This window comes from Mustela nigripes, chromosome 16, assembly GCF_022355385.1.
Source record: "Mustela nigripes isolate SB6536 chromosome 16, MUSNIG.SB6536, whole genome shotgun sequence".
Taxonomy (NCBI): Eukaryota; Metazoa; Chordata; class Mammalia; order Carnivora; family Mustelidae; genus Mustela; species Mustela nigripes.
Window position 1 is genome coordinate 30,947,497 of NC_081572.1, and position 17,992 is coordinate 30,965,488.

The window sequence follows — 17,992 nt, forward strand, 5'->3', positions numbered from 1 at the left end:
GTGATGTCAGATTTCCCGTCGCCATGCGGTCCCTCCCAGACTCTGGCGGCTGTCTTGACAAGAAACCACATACCTCCTCCTCCACACATCTCTCAGGATACCCTCCTGCCAGGCGTGCCTTCTTTGTATCACCTGGAGAGCTGTTCCTGTTTGATCTTTAGCAGGACCTGATATGGGAAACAAAGGCAGAAAGAAATGTAGATTAAATGAAATGTCCTTATAACCTGTAGCCCATGGACAAATACTTGAGGCCGACAGGGTAGAACCTTCCTCCAGGGAACTCCCAGCCATCTTCACGTGAATGCCTTGCTGGAGGGAAAAAACAACCTTAGCCAGACATCCCAAGTTAGGTGAATCTTCTTTAGCATATCAAAGTCCTTTCAGAGCTTCCCTTTGTCTTACTTCCCCAACCCCAAAGTATATATCATCAGTTGCTCCCCACAGTCCTAGAGCAACCTCTCTTTCTGCCCACAGGTCCTGTTCTATAAAACCACCGTTTTGCACCAAAGATGTCTCGAGAATTCTTTCTTGGCTGTTGGTCCCATGCCCCAACAACACGGCAAACCGCATCAACCTAACTGGGAACCAAACTTGGTGGCATCGTTTCCATTATCTCATTAGGGTCTTGAGGAATTGTTTCTTGACTTCTCCCGTCTTGCAGGAGATGCGTAGGACTCTGATCAGGTCATCAGCAGACACTTTGGTGTTTTATTAAGTGAAACAAGTTTCTTATGATTTTTTTTTCTTAAAAATGTTTGACCTTGAAATAATTTTGCAAAACAAAAATTTGTCCTTCCTGCCTTATTGTGTTAAATTTCATATCTGGGGCGCTTGGGTGACTCAGTGGGTTAAAGCCTCTGCCTTCAGCTCAGGTCATGATTCCAGGGTCCTGGGATGGAGCCCTGCATCAGGCTCTCTGCTCAGCGGGAAGCCTGCTTCCTCCTCTCTCTCTGCCTGCCTCTCTGCCTAGTTCTGATTTCTCTCTGTCAAATAAATAAAATATTTTTTAAAAATAATAAAATAAAATTTCATATCTGACCGCCATACCGTGCTAACAACTAACAATGATTGAGCACTTGCCCCATATGAAATGCTGGGCCAAGTGTTTACAGGCATTATTTGTCTTATTTATTCTCCACCCCGACCTCATGAACTGGACACCTTAAAAAAAATTGTCCCATTTTATCTCTTTGGAAATCAGTTAGAGAGATGAAGTATAAGCTTGTCCGATTTTGATTGCTACAGAAATTTAATTTTGATACGTTTTTAAACATCATGTGTTTCTATTTCATGCCCTACCCTGTTTTTCATTGAAGAGTATTGCACAGAAAATTCTCCAGGGATGAGAGCTTCCAGATTGGTGAACAGATCGAGATGCTGGGAGGGTGACATACCCAGGGAGGACACGGAAGCTCCCCGCCCCTCACCCCATACCCCGCCCTGTGCATTCCTTCCATTTGGCTGTTCCTGAGTCATATCCTTTTCTAATAAATCAGCAAGAGTAAATAAAACAACAACAACTTTCCAGATACTTGTGTAAATGTTACAGTTCTCATTTTCTGGACTCAGAATAATTCTGTGAAGCTGATTTACAATGGTTTATGTCATTTGTCTTTATGTTAGATTCTCTTTACATTGACTGCCACAGGCATTCTTTATCTACAGCAAGATAATATTTTGAAATGTTAATCCTTGTGATTTTCTTCTCTATCTTACTGAGTTTATGATCCTTCACCAGATCATCCAGGGTCATCTAAAATGCCTGGAGAGCTGCGCCTAGCTGGCTCAGACCCAGGGGCATGCGACTCTTGATCTCGGGGTCGTGGGTTCAAGCCCCACATTGGGCATGGAGCCTGCTTTTTATTTATTTATTTACTTATTTATTTATTTATATTTTTTATGGAGCCCGCTTTTTTAAAAAATATATTTTATTTATTTATTTGAGAGAGTGAGAGAGAGAGTGAGCCTGAGCAAGGAGAGGGAGAGGAAGCTAAGAAGGGAGCTTGATACAGGCTTGATCCCAGGACCCCGGCATCAGGACATGAGTCGAAGGCAGCCGCTTAAGGGACTGAGCCACCCAGGCACCCCTGGAGCCTACTTTAAATGAATGAAGGAAGGACGGATTGAAACTGTTAAAATAATGCAAATAGGAGCATCTGGCTGGCTCAGTTGGTAGAACATGCTACTCTTGATCTCAGGGTTGTGTGTGGAGACTACTTAAAAAGAAAGAAAGAGAGAAGGATTAGGAACCAAGGCTTTTGATTTGCAATAGAAAAGAAGAGGTATTTGAGAATCAAGAAGACCCTTCCAGGAAAGGGCAGAGAATGTGTGCCTTCTTAACAGATGGTGTCAAAGATCAACAAAGCTGGACCCTCATTAAAGTGGTGAGTGTAGGCCTAGGGGAGAGGAGCCTGAGGATAGTAATGCTCTGGCACTAGGGGACAGAATTCACCTTCAGTTTGTGCAGGGGTCTGAAATAGAACTGTCAATTTGGGATCAGTGGTGTATCAGTGGCATGCTGGTTGCTTGTCCTTCCAATAGTTATTCTCTTCTTATTTTCTAATGGAGATGTAATAGATATAACAGTGTGTAAATTTAAAGTGTGCAACATGTTGGCTTGCTACATTTGTACATTGCGATGTGATTACTGTAGTATCCATGAGGTAACACTTCTTTCATGTCATGTAATTACCATTTCTTCTTGGGGAGAACATTTAAGATCTAGTCTCTTTGCAACTTTGAAGCTTGTAATACAGCTTCATTCATATTGTTGAATGATCTGGAGAGTTATGCCACTTATTAACTCTCCAGAACTTACTTACTAGTTGCAAGTTTGTAAACTTAAATGTCTCCCCATCTCCCATCTCCCAATCCCTGGTAGCTACCATTCTACTTTCTGTTTTCATGAGTTCAGCTTTTTAAAATTCCACATGTAAGTGATATCATACAGCATTTCTCTTCTGCTACCCTCAGAGTCCATCCATGCTGTTGTAAATGGCTGGATTTCCTTCTTTCTCGAGGCTGAATGATATTCCATTGTACCTATTTAAGTTCTCTCCATTGCATCAGTCTTAAATTTGTTCAGAGGACAGTGTGCCTAGTTAAAGATACTTTCCCCGACCTCCTGGCTGCTCTCAGAATGGCCAGCTCTGCCCAGTGAGTGGTGAGCAGAAGTAGGTGGATAGACTACCAGGATACTTTATACAAAGGGATAGATGAGACTTGGGTACATTTTTGTCTTTCCCCTGTTGGCCCAGAATGTAAACTTGCTAGAGGCAGAGCAACTGTCGTGTGACATAAGGCAAAAAGAGCATGTAAATGCAAGCTATACGTGAGGATGAGGGTCCCTGGGACAACGATGACATTGTAGAGCTGCTGTGCCAGCCCCCCATCACGTGTTTTCAGTCTTCCTAGAAAAAAAAGCCCCCATGTGGTTAAACTAGTATAGTCACTTTTTCTGTTGCATGTAGTCAAATGCTACCCAGGCTACTGATGACCCCTGAACTCCATGACATTAATGAGAAGCCCAGGGAGAGTCCAGAATGTGAGGAGGGAGAGGGGCCTAGGAAGAATCCTATGGGACCTTGAAACACGGAACAGCCAGGCAGAGAAGGTGGACTTGCAAGAGAACTTGGAGAAGTAGGAAAAACTTGAAACTGGTGTTTAGCCAGGAGTGCTTGCCAGTAAGCATCTCTAAGACCAGGAAGCAGAAAAGTTGAAAAGAGGTGCCTGGGTGGCTCAGTGGGTTAAGCATCTGCTTTCAGCTCAGGTCATGATTCCAGGGTAACTGGGATCGAGCTCCACATTGGGCTCCCTGATCAGTGGGGAGCCTACTAATCCCTCTGCCTGCCTGCCACTCCCTGCTCGTGTTCTCAAATAAATAAAATCTTTAAAAAAAAAAAAAGAAAGAAAGAAAGGAAAAGAAGAAAGAGAAAAAGGAGGAGAATGAAGACAGGAAGGAAGGAAGGAAAGTTAAAAGAATCACGTCATAGGCAGATTACCTGGATTCAGTACTGGCTCAGGTCACTACTACTCAGGTGGCCTGTGCCTCAATATCCTCATTTGTAAAATGGGGATAATAGCAATAATAATAATAATAATAATAATAATAATTGGGGTCCCTGGCTGGTTCAGTCAGTAGAGCATGAGACTCTTGATCTCTGGGTTTTTAAGTTCAAGCCCCACACTGGGTGTAGAGATTACTTAAAAAAATAAAATGTTAAGAAAACGAATCATAAGGTTATTGTGATGGTTAAGTGTGAAGGGCATACAATAAACCCTCAGTCAGCATTAGCTGCTGTCACTCCACAGACAGAAGAAGGTGTTTTTGTTTTTGGTTTTGGCAAAGGCTAATCCCTGGGGAGGCCTGCCAATGGTGTCATCCTCCATGGAATTAACAGACATTCGTCACCAGACAGTCCTAATGAAAGCCCGTTCCCCCTGGGGTGGTGCGGGGAGTTCCTCCTCTGAGTCTGGCAGCTCACCCCGTGGCTGTGCACTAGCCAACAGCTGTCCATTCAAAGGAGCATTTAGAAGCACTTGTTGAAAGCCATCCTCCACGTGCACGGGCTGCACGGGATGATGGTGGGATACGAGGGTGTACAATATAGTGTGTGCACACTCGTGCCTGGGTGGGGAGAGCCCTCTGGGGCACCAGCAGCAACCGCTACCTTTTATCTGTGGCACTTGGAGCAGAGCCGATGTGACCCTCAGGAGACGCCTCAGGAAACCTGCAGGTGAAGCTAACTTGGCACAAGGCAGAGCCACGAAGTGATGGGGAATAGAGTTCCAGAGCAACGACATATCTGAGCCCCGTATCAAATAACATCTGAAGGGGGAAGTGTTCTCCCACTTTTCCTCTGGGATCCGATGAATTGCTTAAACCAGTTTGAGTGAGATTTTCCTTCACTTGAAACTGAAATAATCCTAAGTGATACAGGTGATATCTAATTCACATCTGCCTCCTGCCTTAAATTTCACAACCTTATTGGCGGTTGTTAATGCTTAATTCAATGAACTGTTGCTATTGCCTAGCTAGCTGGTTTCAGAAAAGAGTAAATCCTAGGTATCGTTTTTTTGTTGTTATTGTTGTTTGTTTGTTTGTTTGTTTTCCCCTAGGTACCGTTTTAAGCAAAATTATATTATGGAAAATCGCAAACAAATACAATCATAGAGACAATAGTATAACGAACCTCCATGCTCCTATCACTCTGTTCAGACAATGGTCAACGCGTGAACAAACTTATTTTACCTATTCTGCCTTCTGCCCCCCAAAATGGATTATGATTATTACTATTTTTTAAAAGATTTTATTTATTTATTTGACAGACAGAGATCACAAGTAGGCAGAGAAGCAGGCAGAGAAAGGAGGAAGCAGACTCCCTGCTGAGCAGAGAGCTTGAATGTGGGGCTTGATCCCAGGACCCTGGGATCATGACCTGAGCTGAAGGCAGAGGCTTTAACTCACTGAGCCACCCAGGCACCCTGATTTTTTTTTTTTTTTTTTTTTTTTTTTTTTTTTTTTTGAGAGAGAGAAAGAGAGAGCACACAGGAGGGTCAGAGGGAGAGAGAGAGAATCGTAAGCAGGTTCCACACTCAGCATGGAGCCCAACATGGAGCTCAATCTCATGATGCCCTGAGATCGTGACCTGAGCCGAAATCGAGAGTTGGATGCTTAACTGACTGCACCCCCACAAAATGGATTATTTTTAAAGCATATGCCTGCTTTATTTTATTTGATGAGTGTGCTTGGGTCACAGGACGGCACCACAACTGCCAAGGAGTGGACAGGGCAGAGGTCTAGCCCCCTTCAAACCCCAAGACTTCTCTAGCAGAGGAGTCCCCTTGATGCTGGCAAGTCAAGGTGGTGACTTTCCATTACAAGTGGTATTAACAGTGATGCCGGCGAGAGAGGGAGGGATCAGGGGAAGCTTTCAGATAGGAAGAAGGACTAAATTGAGCCCTATGAACTGGGTAGAATGTAGGTACCTAGAAAGACCAGAGAATGGGATTTATTTTTATTTCTAATAAAACAATAAGTATAATCATTAAGAAAAATTGGAAAAATAAAGAAATGTAAGAAAAAAATAGTCATTAGAAGTTTCATTAACCAGAAAGGTCATTGGGGTTTGTTTTCAGTATTTGGTTTTTTTTTCCTCTCTCTAGGTTAGTTGTAACTATACTGCAAATCTGTATCTCTCTAGTTTTATTTAACAGGATAAGCAGTTTTCTGTTACTGTGGACTCTTTGTAAACTTAATTTTTAACAGATGCATAGTAGTTCATTAAGAACATATTCCATTGTTGATGTGCTCAATCCCCCGTATTTTGGCATTCTAATTCCATTTTTGTGTGTGTGATTATAAATAACCATGTGATGAATATGGTTTTGTTTAAAACTTTTTCTGTATTTAGAGGTATTTAATTACTATGGACTACCAAAAGCAAAATTACTTTTTTAAAAAATATTTTATTTATTTATTTGACAGACAGAGATCACAAGTAGGCAGAGAGACAGGCAGAGAGAGAGGAAGGGAAGCAGACTCCCTGCTGAGCTGAGAGCCCAATGCGGGGCTCCATCCCAGGACCCTGGGATCATGACCTAAGCCAAAGGCAGAGGCTTTAACTCACTGAGCCACCCAGGCGCCCCATAAAGCAAAATTACTTTTAAGAAAATATGAAGAGTGGGGCATTTCTCTTTTTTGTTTGTTTGTTTTGTTTGTTTGTTTGTTTTTGGCTCCTGCCCATCTGAGTGGGGCATTTCTTTTTTTTTTTTTTTTTTTAAGATTTTATTTATTTATTTGACAGAGAAAGATCACAAGTAGGCAGAGAGGCAGGCAGAGAGAGAGAGAGGGAAGCAGGCTCCCCGCTGAGCGGAGAGCCCGATGCAGGGCTCGATCCCAGGACCCTGAGATCATGACCTGAGCCGAAGGAAACGGCTTAACCCACTGAGCCACCCAGGTGCCCCTGAGTGGGGCATTTCTAATACTGATTTTATGCCATCTTGTGTTGTCATATAGTAATCTCAAGAGGCATTCCAATTTTTTCAAGATACATTGGTAGATACGGATGAATTTTAAGAGTAAAAGCCTTAGAGTATACGACAAAGAAATTGGATCTTTAACTGGACACACAGCCATGAAGAAGAAAAGGTCTACATTTGCCAGCCTCCCTTGTAGCTCAGTGCTACCCTGTGATTAAGTTTTGGCCAATGGAATAGAAGCAGAAATGTTCTCTTGGTAGTGGCTAGAAACCTTCCCCAGTAGGTGTTTTTTGCCCTCTTTTTCCCCTTTCTTTCATTTTACTGGCTAGAAAGTGGATGCCACCTTGTGGGGGTAATGAGCATAAGGACCAAAGCACAGGCATGGTGGGGAGAGGAGCTGGAAGAAGCCAGGGTCCCTGAGAACTCTGAAGGATAGAGCCACCGTTCCACTTTTCCACCACGGCCCTCTTTGCAAGGGAAAGAAAGAAAGTTCTATCTTTTTTTTTTTTTTTTTTTAAGATTTTATTTATTTATTTGACAGACAGATCACATGTAGGCAGAGTAGCAGGCAGAGAGAGAAGAAGGGAAGCAGGCTCCCCACTGAGCAGGGAGCCCGATGCCGGACTCGATCCCAGGACCCTGGGATCATGACCCGAGCCGAAGGTAGAGGCTTTAACCCACTGAGCCACCCAGGCATCCCAATAAAGTTCTATCTTAAGCCTCTGATGGTTTGGTTTTCTACCACATCAAGCCAAACCTAGTTCTAATACAGTCTGGTTTTAGAAACTAGGAATGGCATTGCTACCCTCTGTTTCATAAGCCTGGAGACATTGAGAGTTACTGCCATGGGAAGCATTTCAAATGTATTTTGAGAACATAGCATTGGGTTTCGTTTCTTAAGTCTTCCTGATCCCAACGCAAAAGCCAGCATCTGCAGCAGGAAATTCCAAGTTCAGCTGTGAGATTCATGATATCCAACCTCTAATATAGTTGCCTCAAGTGTAAAGGAAAAGAAAGGACTGGGGTAGGGCAATCTTCTCCCAGTTTATCTTGTTTCCAGAGATTGCCAACCCCACTCCAAGAACTATTAAAAGGCCCTCTTGAGAGAACTACAACCAAAAATGGCATTTGGCATCTCTCTGGGAACACATTTAACTCTGCTCCTGGAAGAATAACCTGTTTTAATTGCTAAAAAGCTCAAGTCAAGCCATGTTTTCATCTGGGCTGGAAAAAGGAAACCACTGAGAAAATACTTTAAAATAAAAATGCCAATCTAAAAAGGAAGCAAAACGCCAAGTCCAAAGAAGGTTGTGTTAGAATGTACTTCGGTTACAGTAAATCAAGTTTGCTGAAAACACACTTTGGGACTCAGATCTAAAATACATAGGATTTTGTATTTGCACTGGGGATTCAGGGTGTTTGATTCCCCAAGGACTGGGGAATCAGGGTGTTTTGTTCCTAAAAAAAAAAAAAAATGTTAAAAAAAAGATGGTTATTTGGACTCCTGGCTGGCTCAGTCAGTAAAGCATCCAACTCTTGATCTTGGGGTCGTAATTTTGAGTCTCACGTTGGGTGTAGAGATTACTTCAAAGAAAAAAAAAAAGTGATTCGTGGGCATGAGGAAGGGAGTGCAATATTTTACTGTGATGTATAGAGTGATCCTGGTGCCTTCCTTTTCCTGCCAAAAGGAGAACTGGTCAGCAGTGAAAATCAGGTTCAGACTCAAAAGCAAAGAGCTGCACCCAGGTGATTCTCTCCAGAATTAAATAGGAACATCAAGTTAGCTCAATGGCATGTCCTATGGTGTACAGAGGTCTCTTTCTCTCCCTCTTTTCCAAATGGCCCGCTTCCTGTCCCCTCTACCAAACCACATGGGAGGGGTCTGGCCAGCTTCTGCAAGATCCCCTCTGTCCCTGACTCACCACAGACTGAAGCATCCAGTGTGTGCACAACCATGCGGTCCACTCTGGAGCAAGCGGAGAGCGGCCGTGCAATCTGTGACTTGGCACACAGCAGTGTGTGAGCCCGAGCCAGAGGTCCTCCCGCCAGTCTGCACACCTCTGCACCACTCCAGTCAGGTGCCGCCCACCTGGGGAAAGCAAGCAAAGGTAAGTGTTGTTTGAGAGGCGAAGCCGAACGGAGGTGGCAAATCTGTCTCGAAGGAAATCATGCCACGCAGCCCAAAGCTGGTGTGATTAAAAAGAAACATGCAACCATCCTTGGCCGTTCTCTTCTCGTGATAAATAATCAACCTTCAGCAGGTCCAACAGTCCATTTCTGTATGGACTTTAGGAGGTTTCTGGTATTGCAAGTCTTTTTCAGAATAGATATTTCACCTCTAGGGTAAAGGAGACACTGGCAATGAAATCTATACCCTTTGGGGGGCAGTGAGCCCCACATTGAACTTGAATCAGTGATGGGCTTTAACATTATATTCCAGTGTGTTCAGCCAGGATTACGGCTCATTATTATTTTGTGCTTTCTAAAAGCCACCTGCCTGCTGTCACGGCCCTGGGAAGGGTGCCTTCGTGCACTTTCCCTTTAAGAGTTGTTAGTGTTTCCCTTGGTAAAGTTCCAAATGCCCTCTGGACTAATTGGCACAATGTGAGAATTTTCCAATTTGGAAGAGAAAGAGCCTGTTCTCCAGGGAAGGTTCTTCAAGGTAATTGCTCTCTGAGAGATTCCTGCCACTACCTTTGGCAGCAGTCACCAGAGACAAATCCCTCTTGCTGTTAGGAGGAGTTAGAAACCCACAGTTGGAAAAATAAGAGCTCAGGACAAACTTGCTGAGACCTTTGAAGCCGATGACCTTTCAAAAGGGAGGAAGTGGGGAAAAGGCCAGTGCAGGCAAAGGCAGCTGGACAACCCCTCCCCACCCCCCAACACAGGCATCATGGCTCTGCTAGACTTCTCCACTGTCCTCTTTCTCAAAGAGCTTCTGTGAGGGCAGGGGGCAGTAGAGGGAGCTCATGTATTAACCAGCATACCAAGCAGGGAGAGAACAGCACTTATTTGGAACAAATACTTGAACAAATTATTTGGACTAGAGGGAGGGCCCAAAGGATGTACTGTATAAGAAAAGTAGTGGATGGGGCACCTGGCCAGCTCAGTTACTAGAGCATGGGACTTTTGATCTCAGGGGGCCTGAGTTTGAGCCCCACATTGGGTGTAGAGCTTACTTAATAAGTTAAAAAAAAAAAAAAAAAGATAGTGGCTAATCCAAGCAAAGATCCAAGAGGAATCTGGAGCTGTGTGTGCCCAGGGTATGAGGGGAGAGGAGAAGCAAAGACACAGGGAAGAGAGAAGGCCTTTCTGGACCACCATCTGCTACCCCAGAGGGCAGGGAATATGTGTGGGAAAAAGGCCAAGAGGGGAATGACCATAAAATGGGTAGCAGGCTGGGAAGAAGAGTTGAAAAATTAAAATGGAATAATGGTTTTCTGTGAGTCGTGGGCTGTAGGTTCCCTTCCCCAGCTGCGCTTTCAAATTTTCATTCAACTTGGTGGTGCTCCCTGTTGTACGTGTGGGTGAAAACAATCCTTCTGGAAGCTGAGGAGGTGCTGAGCTCTGTGGTCTGTTGACATGGGGTGAACAAAAGAGGAACGGTGTTGGACACGGGAGGTAGGAGAGTCCCAGCAGGGCTGTGGTACTTTCGTTCCTCTGCAGGTTCACATCACAGGCCTGGGAAATAGCAGGAAGGAGGAGGCAGCCAAAGTGTTCAGGCTTGGAGCTGAGCTGAGGGGCAGCCCCCTGGGGGAGGTCGCCCCGCTGGATGTGGATTCAGCAGGCCTGACTCCACAGCTCCTGTCTCCATTACCTGGATGGTCATGTCCCTCCTGAACGGGCCTTTGGAACTGTTGCAGCTAGGGCTGAAAGTCTGCTGGCCTCTGTTTCTGTTAGCAGGAGCATAGCAGGGGGGCCTCAAGGAGTGTGTTTTGGAGCAAGAGTCTCTGGGTGTGAATTCTAGCACAGGTATTGACTTGACCTTGGAAAAATTATTCTGATTCTCTGTACTTCAATCCCCTCATTTGCAAAAAAAGCAAAACAAATAGATTGGTTCCTTCTTTTTATTTTTTTAAGATTTCATTTACTTATTTGACAAACAGAGATCACAAGTAGGCAGAGAGGCAGGCAGAGAGAGAGAGAGAGAGAGAGGAGGAAGCAGGCTCCCTGTGGGGCTCGATCCCAAATCCCTGGGATCATGACCTGAGCTGAAGGCAGAGGCTTTAACCCACTGAGCCACCCAGGTGCCCCATATTTTCATTACTTTCTAACAACACAGGACCATGCCATGAACCGTCCTGGAGTTCAGCAATGCTGATGATATCCTTTTATCTATCTTCCTGATCCACAGAAAGAATTCAGGTTCTGGACTCAAAACAGATTTGGTTCCAATCCCAGCTCTGGCCCCTCTAGCCGTGTCACTCTGGTCACACGATTTAACTTCCCTGTGAAAGGGGTAAAAACCACCTCCCCTGCAGGGTTGTTGGGAAGACGTACTACCAGGAAAAGTGCCTGGACACATCTTGTCCAACTGGTCTGAACGTGGAATGGCCCAGTGGCTCCCCTACCCCACTCCACTTGACGATACATATTCTAAACAGCTCTGGCGTCTCCTAGACTTTTCAGACTTCTCCCACATTTGGTTAAGTTTGGCTGAAGTTAATCTCACTTGTTGTTAATTGTGCCCTCTGTGTTGTCTGGACACGCTGTTCGCCTCGGCTCAGATCTTGCCGGGCAGGTTGGCTGAAATTGGCCTGGGTCAGTTCTCGAGAAGTACTGCGGGTTGTCTTGAGAAGCACTAGAAAATCCAAACTGGCAAAGATGGAAAGCACGAAATCAAGCACATTTATTATGAGCCGTCTGTTTCCCTTTCTCCTCCAGCTTTGGGTTGCTGTCCACGAGAGCTGTGCCTCCCCTGCTTCCGGGGACCTCCCCAGAGGCTGTCACTGAATGCTGTCATCTCTACTCTTTCCTCCTCGTAAACAAGGAAGCCACGCCCCATTATAGCCCCTCCAGAAGGCTTGACTTCCCTCAGGGTGTGCATGGGGACCAAGGATGTTCTGTTTGGCTGTTGAAGGAGTGACCACAGAAAGCTGAAGGACTTGACAACATATATATCCCTATACAGGTGGCTAGAGATGCATGACAATTGCCCCAGAAGAATATATGTGAAGGCTAATGGTAGCTAGCTCTAAATGTAGGGTAACATGGTCTTATCCTTTTCTTCAATCTATATTTTATAATCTTTTCTACAATGGAAAGGTATGGCTTTTGCAATAGTGTCAAAATGACTGTTAAAGAGAAAATCGATATTCTTAGTTGGAAAATTCATCCGATGGACATTTATGAAGCCTGTGTTATAGCCAGTGCTGGGCTTGGCCCTGGATGAACAAAAGGTGTATAAAAGACTGGTGCGCTCAAAGAAACTGCAACAAGCTAGAGAACGCCTTCAATAAACAAATAAATATGTCGTGACAAATTGGGGTGCAGGCAACAAAAAGAAATGACCTGGCTGCCGGGATTTGACGGTAATGGGAGGAGGCTGTGCGTGGTGGAACCTACTTTAGGAGGTGGTTAATAGGTGCCATGTAGGACCAGACCTGACAGAGGAAAAGGAGTGTGCAGCGCCAAGAGTAGGTGGAGAGGAGTTCCAGACACAGGAAGAGCCTGCGGGATGGTCCGACAGCAAGAACGAGCTTGGCACCCACGCGTGTTTGGGGAGTGGAGGTGGTATTGTGGAGGGGCAGGGCCCAGCTCATGCAGAGCCTCTCAGCCTTGGCAAAGACTGTGGTCTTCATTCTAAAGGCAAGAGGAAGCTAGCTAGGAGGTTCTTGAAAGAGAAGAAAGAGGCCAGTTGCATCCATGGAGCTGGAAGGAGGTTCGTGGGTTTAGGGCATTTTGAAAGGAAAACAAATAGACAAAGCATGCTATTGGATCAGAGGTGGGAAGGAGAGGGAGGGAGGTGCCGTAGATGGCTTCCTGTTTTCTCGTTTGGAATTATCACCACTGTGAGGCAGATTGTGGGAGGAACAGGTTTGGGCATGTTAAATTTCAGATGTCTGAGTTTATTAAAAGGGCGGTATTCAGAGGTGACTCAGCCCTCTGATGTGATGAAGTCCAATGCAAACAAGAGAAACAATTCACCAAATTGCTTTGGCATATCATAACAGATTTATAAAGGTTTAGTTCCCTATTTATAGAACTGTTAAGGAACTAAAAGTCAGGTATAATTTTCAGCTGTACTTCGGTTCATTTTATGGGTGACAGTACATGCTATGGGGGCATTTGGTAGTTTGGAGTTCCATAGGATAATGGCTATAATCCTCATGAAAGCCAAACATCTACTATAGATACACTACACAATATATTAAACTGATTTCCAGTACAGGTTTCTGGAAAACGTAAAGTGGCTGGTTGGTGTGTGGTCTGTGGATGTGCAATAGTTATCCTTGATTTAGCACTTTGTGCTCCACATTCTGTGACACTCTATAAATACCTCACTCGAACCCCACATTATTTATCATCCATCTTACATGCAAGAAGAAAAGGCTCAGAAAGGCTGAGTAAGTTGCCCAGGGTCACAGAGCGAGGAAAGGGTAGAGTCTATAGTGGACCCAGGCCAAAATGGGATTGAGAATGAGAGAGGTTTACTGGGGTGTGACACCCACAGATAGACAAGACCCAGCACAGACCAAAGTCTCTGCCAGCCCAACATGGAGCTCTGAAGCAAAGACTGCCCATTTCAAGGGGTCCCGTATTTGGGCAGAGATGGGTTGGTCCTTGTGCCACTACTGCAGCTCACCCATTGGCTGAGGAGAGCACTCCAAGAAGAGCATGACCTCAGCTTGAAAACTGGGCTGGCCCCTCAAGGCTGTCAGCGAACTGCACTCCTAGTATCAGGCACTTGGGATCTCCTTAAATGGGGATCTCAGCAGTGCATCTTCCTGTCTGTCACAAGCTCTAAAAAATGGCCAGTGCTCCTTTCATCCAAGAGAAGGGTGTATGTGACTTATCTATCAGGTGCAACAAATCGTCCCAAAATGTAGCAGCTTAAAACAGCAAGCATTTATTATCTTACAGTTTCTGAGGGTCAGGAATCCAGGCATGGCTTAGCTGGAAGCTTCTGGCTGAAGGTCTTCTGTAAGGTTGCAGTCAACTTGTAGCTGGGGTCATGGTCTCATCCGAAGGCTCAGCTGGAAGGGAAACAGGCTTCTAAGCTCACTTGTGTGGTTGTTGGCAGAATTTGAACCCTTATCACCTGGGCCTCTCCACAGGAGAGGGACTTCATGACATGGCAGCTGACTTCCTCTAGAGGAGAGGAAGCAATCTGAGAGGCAGTGAGAAAGAGGATCCATGGTGGAAGTCATGGTTTTTATAACCTACTCTTGGACTTGACATCCCATTACTTCTACCACAGTCTATTTGTTAGAACTGAGCTAGCAAATCCAGGCCATATTCAAGGGATGTACGACCATAAGAATACCAGGAGTATTCAGAGGCCCTTTCAGAGGCTGCCTACCATAGGCATAAACAACACTAATGAGGGGCGCCTGACTGGCTCAGTGGGTAGAACATGCGACTTCTGATCTCAGGGTCTGAGTTCAAGCCCTATGTTGGGTGTAGGGCTTACTTTAAAAAAAAAAAAGGCAATAATGACAGTAATAATGAGTTTACCCACCATGTGTTAAATATTTGCATGAATTAGGATTGGTATTAGGGCTTCACATGTATTACCTCATTACCTTTATTTTTATTTTATTATTTTTCTAAGTAGGCTCTGAGCACAACACGGGGCTTGAACTCACCACCCTGAGATTAAGAGTCACGTGGTCTACCCACGGACCCAGCCAGGTGCCCCCCAACTCCTTTACTCACTCAGGATCCATCAGCTAGTAGGCATTGAGCTGTGGAGAAGAGAAAGACAACTGAAGTACACTTCTTGTTCTTGAGGTGCTCGTGTCCAGTGGTATAATCTGTTTCATGTTTTACGAAGGAGGAAAAGAGGGGTCACATGGTTTGCAAGTAAGTGGCTGAGCTAGGAGGTCAAACAAAGCTGGTCAGGATGACATCAAGGCCAATAATTTTTGTGAAGATAGCATACTCCTGAATCCACAAGCTTGAAAACATTGCTAGTCTAAGAACAACTGTGAGGAAGAAACAAGTCACAAAGAATATATACACTGTAATTCCAATTATATGAACTTCAAAAACAGGGGCTTGCTGAGAGGTACACAAAGAGCAGATACACTGAATAGAACAGCAAAAAACTGGATGGTGCCCATCTCCGAGGGGAGGAGAATGTGAGGAGGAATGGGCCCCACAGGGCTCCTGGGGAGCAGAGTACTCTTCTGGACCTGGTGGCTTCGTCCAATTTATGATGACACCTGCAACTGTACATATGTTCTGTTTGCTCCTCTGTATGGATGACATAGTTCGCAATATATAAAAGTACAGTAACAAGCAACTGTGTGGTGAGGGATGTTATTGGCCAGGTGCGCAGGCACCTGTGATGGCAGGTAAAGAGCTTTCTTTTTCAGAGACACAGGGACAGAAGGCTTTTTTGCCTTCCGCAAATGTCTCACAGAGGTGCACTTGCATCCTGGCTTACCACTATGGTAACATGCATTAGACCCAAAATAAATTCTGAGGACAGTGCTTGGTGACATCATCTTGCCATTTGAGCCAACGTGTCTGAGCATTCCTAAAAGGGCTGCTGAAGAGTGAGACCCCATTTATGTTGTAGCAATAGCCACTTGGAGCTTTCCAGAGCAAAGTGCAACTCTGTACAAAAGTGCAAGGGAAAGCTCGCTCCTGCATACCTCAGGTTAATTAGGCTTTACTTTATTATCCTTCTGAGCCTGTCAGAAAAGCAGAGTAAGGGGGGGGCGGGGTTGCCTGGTTGGCTCACTCAAAAGAGTGTGTGACACTTGATCTTGGGGTTGTGAGTTCGAGTCCCACATTGAGTAAAGAGATTACTTGAATAAACAAACAAACAAACAAACAAACTTTAAAAAAATCCAGAGGGGACTTCTGGATTGGGTTTTGTTTGAGACTCTGGACCCAGGCCAGTTGGAAATATATGAGAGGAATCTGGAAGTCAGTCTCTGTCCACAAGAAGGATGGGGACGAGGGAAGGGACTGGGAGGAGATGTCCTATCTCCTTTGAGGATTTTGAGCTGATTCTATCTAATCCCACCTTGGTCAAGATGGAGCTCAGCTTTCTGAATTACCAGCCCTCTCTAGATCCTTCCTGGGCTCCTGACATTGTTCTATATATAGGCTTGTGGGGAGGGGTGGTTTACCTGCACTGAAGAGTCACATGACACTGACGGGTACTTAGGGTCTAGAAGAGCATCTTTTCAGTATGTATATGTCCGTGGGTGGGGGAGGTGTAGGATTGCCAGAGAAACACCTGTTCAATTTAACTTTCAGATAAGCACCTATTAAATTTACATTTCAGATAAACAATAAATAATTTTTTAGTATAAGTATGTCCCAAGTATTACATGGGACATACTTAAACATTATTCATTGCTTAGCTAAAATTCAAATTTAACTCTTCAATTCAATATCCCATATTTTTATATCCTAAATCTGGCCACCAGAGGGGAGGGCTTGATCTGCTCATGATCCCTGCTTTTCTCCCCTTTCCCAGCCTTTGGAGGCTTCAACCTAGTGTACAGCCTAGTGCACAGGCTGTGCACCTGCTCTACCACTGGGTGTTTTAATAGTATTAAGAAATTATTGCTAATTGTGTTATGTGATAATGGCATTGTAGTTATGCTGGTTTTTTTTTTTTTAGGTCGTATTTATTTATTTATTTGAGATATAGAGAGAGCATGAGGAGGGGAAGGGACAGAGAGAGGGAGAAGCAGGCTCCCTGCTGAGTAAGGAATCTGATGCGGGACTTGATCTCAGGACACTGGGATCATGACCTGAGCTGAAGGCAGATGCTTAACTGACTGAGCCACCCAGGCACCCTATGCTGTTTTTTTTTTTTTTTTTAAAGGAGGTCTTATGTCTTAGAGATGCATACTAAAAATTTTATTTAAAAAATCAATAAAATATTTATAAACAAAATGATAGGCTATCTGACATTTACTCCAAAATAATATGAGGGGGGTATATATTGTGAAAAAAGTCTGATCATGGTGGTCTGGGACTAGCAGCAGAAGGAGGAAGGGAAGAAACTGCAGAGAGGCACAAGAGAATTTGGGGAATGATAGAAATGTTCCGTATTTTGATTACTGCAGTGGTTTCAAGGGAGTATATATCTGTTAAATCTCATTTAATTGTACACAAAAATGGATACAGTTTATTGTAAATGAATTTTACCTCAAAGGAAATAATCTCAATAAAGGGATAGCTCAATAAAAGTACCAGTTGGAAAACTAAAATGGGAGAGGAAGTGGACAGGGTTATGGATGAGACAGGGCTGGCCACAAGTTGGTTCCCAGCTGGTGGGGCTAGGTGGTGTTTACACATTGATTTCATTACACTGATTATCTGCTCTTTGAAGAGTCTGTATATAGCATTTTCCATAATAACAAGGTTTTTGAAAGATAATAAGAACAAAAGAAGAAAATTCTAAATTGGGTGTTTTGGAATTTCTCAACAATGTAAAAAATATCATTGGAATTAGATTTGGTTGATTGAGTTTGATTCACTGGAATTAGATTGATAACTGTGAATGACTGACATAAAACTTTTATTATTTAGAAGCAGTCTATACTCAGATTTCCTCTAAATGACTTTGAATTCTCATTGCACATTAAAGAAAAAGAAAATGAGAATCCAAAAAAGCAAGAATGCAAAATGGTACAGCCACTTTGGAAGACAGTTTGGCGGTTTCTTAAAAGCTAAACATAGTCTTACCATATGAGCCAGGAATCATACTTCTTGGTATTAACCCAAATGAGCTGGAAACTTATGTCCACACACAAACCTTCATATGAATGTTTATAGCAGCTTTGTTTATAATTTCCAAAACTTGGAATCAACCAAGATG

General features: G+C 44.1%; 1 long non-coding RNA gene across 2 annotated transcripts in view; it reads right to left on the reverse strand.

Moving 5' to 3' along the window:
• The window catches only part of LOC132004079 (uncharacterized), a 57,055-nt gene that overhangs the window by 3,203 nt on the left and 35,860 nt on the right, over nt 1–17,992 (reverse strand). For both annotated transcript variants that reach the window (XR_009400414.1, XR_009400413.1), the window contains exons 4-6: nt 14,063–14,177; nt 8,904–9,070; nt 74–167 (exon numbers count right to left, since the gene is read on the reverse strand). This is a non-coding gene — a long non-coding RNA (uncharacterized LOC132004079). The remainder of the gene's footprint in view (nt 1–73; nt 168–8,903; nt 9,071–14,062; nt 14,178–17,992) is intronic.